This window comes from Arachis stenosperma, chromosome 5 (genome assembly GCF_014773155.1).
Source record: "Arachis stenosperma cultivar V10309 chromosome 5, arast.V10309.gnm1.PFL2, whole genome shotgun sequence".
Classification (NCBI taxonomy): Eukaryota; Viridiplantae; Streptophyta; class Magnoliopsida; order Fabales; family Fabaceae; genus Arachis; species Arachis stenosperma.
In genome coordinates, this window is record NC_080381.1 from 54,890,390 (window position 1) to 54,893,397 (window position 3,008).

Sequence of the window (3,008 nt, forward strand, 5' to 3'; positions counted from 1 at the left end):
AAGAAGAAGAAAATTGAGGAGATGGAGGGGCCTTTGTGGTTTGGCTGAGGGGGAGAAGTAGTGTTTAGGTTGTGTGAAAATGAATGAGTGAATAAGGGTTTATATAGGGGTGGAGAGAGGGGTAGTGTTCGGCCATTATGGGTGGGTTTGGGAGGGAAAGTGGTTTGAATTTGGATGGTGGGGTAGGTGGGGTTTTATGAAGGATGGATGTGAGTGGTGAAGAAAATGGTGGGATTTGATAGGTGAAGGGTTTTTGGGGAAGAGTTATGGAGGTGATTGGTGAGTGGGTGAAGAAGAGAGAGAGTGGTGGGGTAGGTGGGGATCCTGTGGGGTCCACAGATCCTAAGGTGCCAAGGATAGCTCATCCCTGCACCAAGTGGCGTGCAAAAATGCCCTTTCTGCCAATCCTGGCGTTAAACACCGGGCTGCTGCCCTTTTCTAGCATTAAACGCCAGTCTGGTGCCCCTTTCTGGCGTTAAATGCCAGTCTGGTGCCTCTTTCTGGCGTTAAATGCCCAAAATGGTGCCAGACTGGGCGTTAAACGCCCATTTGCTTCCCTTACTGGCGTTTAAACGCAGCAAGCTTTTCCTCCAGGGTGTGCTATTTTTTTCTATTTTTTCATTCTGTTTTTGTTTTTTCAATTATTTTTGTGACTTCACATGATCATCAACCTATAGAAAACATAAAATAACAATGGAAAATAGATAAATATAACATTGGGTTGCCTCCCAACAAGCGCTTCTTTAATGTCAATAGCTTGACAGTAGGCCCTCATAGAGCCTCACAGATGTTTAGAGTAATGTTGGAACCTCCCAACACCAAACTTAGAGTTTGAATGTGGGGGTTCAACACCAAACTTAGAATTTGGTTGTGGCCTCCCAACACCAAACTTAGAGTTTGACTATGGGGGCTCTGTTTGACTCTGTTTTGAGAGAAGCTCTTCATGCTTCCTCTCCATGGTTACAGAGGGATATCCTTGAGCCTTAAACACAAAGGATTCTTCATTAACTTGAATGATCAATTCTCCTCTGTCAACATCAATCACAGCCTTTGCTGTGGCAAGGAAGGGTCTGCCAAAGATGATGGATTCATCCATGCACTTTCCAGTCTCTATGACTATGAAATCAGCAGGGATGTAATGGTCTTCAATCTTTACCAGAACATCCTCTACAAGTCCATAAGCTTGTTTTCTTGAATTGTCTGCCACCTCTAGTGAGATTCTTGCAGCTTGTACCTCAAAGATCCCTAACTTCTCCATTACAGAGAGAGGCGTGAGGTTTATGCTTGACCCTAGGTCACACAGAGCCTTCTCGAAGGTCATGGTGCCTAATGTACAAGGTATTGAGAACTTCCCAGCGTCCTGTCTCTTTTGAGGTAATCTCTGCCTAGTCAAGTCATCTAATTCTTTGGTGAGCAAAGGGGGTTCATCCTTCCAAGTCTCATTACCAAATAACTTGTCATTTAGCTTCATGATTGCTCCAAGGTACTTAGCAACTTGCTCTTCAGTGACATCTTCGTCCTCGTCAGAGGAAGAATACTCATCAGAGCTCATGAATGGCAGAAATAAATCCAATGGAATTTCTATGGTCTCAGTGTGAGCCTCAGATTCCCATGGTTCCTCATTAGGGAACTCATTGGAAGCCAGTAGACGTCCATTGAGGTCTTCCTCAGTGGCGATCACTGCCTCTTCCTCCTCTCCGAATTCGGCCATGTTGATGGCCTTACATTCTCCTTTTGGATTCTCTTCTGTATTGCTTGGAAGAGTACAAGGAGGGAGTTCAGTAACTTTCTTACTCAGCTGACCCACTTGTGCCTCCAAGTTTCTAATGGAGGACCTTGTTTCAGTCATGAAACTTTGAGTGGTTTTGATTAGATCAGAAACCATGGTTGCTAAGTCAGGGTGGCTCTGCTTAGAATTCTCTGTCTATTGTTGAGAAGATGATGGAAAAGGCTTGCCATTGCTAAACCTATTTCTTCCACCATTATGGTTGTTGAAACCTTGTTGAGGTCTCTGTTGATCCTTCCATGAGAGATTTAGATGATTTTTCCATGAAGGATTATAGGTGTTTCCATAGGGTTCTCCCATGTAATTCACCTCTTACATTGATGGGTTCTCAGGATCATAAGCTTCTTCTTCAGATGAAGCGTCTTTAGCACTGCCTGGTGCAGCTTGCATTCCAGACAGACTTTGAAAAATCATATTGACTTGCTGAGTCAATATTTTGTTCTGAGCCAATATGGCATTCAGAGTATCAATCTCAAGAACTCCTTTCTTCTGGTTTGTCCCATTGTTCACAGAATTCCTTTCAGAAGTGTACATGAATTGGTTATTTGCAACCATTTCAATGAGTTCTTGAGCTTCTGCAAGCGTCTTCTTCAGATGAAGAGATCCTCCAGCAGAGCTATCCAATGACATCTTGGACAGTTCAGACAGACCATCATAAAAGATACCTATGATGCTCCATTCAGAAAGCATGTCAGAAGGACACTTTCTGATCAATTGTTTGTATCTTTCCCAAGCTTCATAGAGGGATTCACCTTCCTTCTGTCTGAAGGTTTGGACTTCTACTCTAAGCTTACTCAATTTTTGAGGTGGAAAGAACTTTTCCAAGAAGGCATTGACTAGCTTTTCCCAAGAGTTCAGGCTTTCTTTAGGTTGTGAGTCCAACCATATCCTAGCTCTGTCTCTTACAGCAAAAGGGAATAGCATAAGTTTGTAGACCTTAGGGTCAACCCCATTGGTCTTGATAGTGTCACAGATTTGCAAGAATTCAGCTAAAAACTGATGAGGATCTTCCAATGGAAGTCCATGGAACTTGCAATTCTGTTGCATTAGAGAAACTAATTGAGGCTTAAGCTCAAAGTTGTTTGCTCCAATGGCAGGGATAGAGATGCTTCTCCCATAGAAGTCGGGAGTAGGTGCAGTAAAGTCACCAAGCACTTTCCTTGTATTGTTGGCATTGTTGTTGTTTTCGGCTGCCATGTCTTCTTCTTGTTTGAAGATTTCT

The 3,008-nt window shown here is 43.2% G+C and overlaps 1 non-coding gene across 1 annotated transcript; it reads left to right on the plus strand.

Annotated features, from left to right (window-relative positions):
- The first annotated feature begins 2,470 nt into the window (after window positions 1-2,470).
- On the plus strand, window positions 2,471-2,578 carry LOC130983507 (small nucleolar RNA R71). Its single transcript, XR_009087492.1, has one exon. It is a non-coding gene; the product is annotated as a small nucleolar RNA R71 (small nucleolar RNA).
- The last annotated feature ends 430 nt before the right edge of the window (window positions 2,579-3,008 follow it).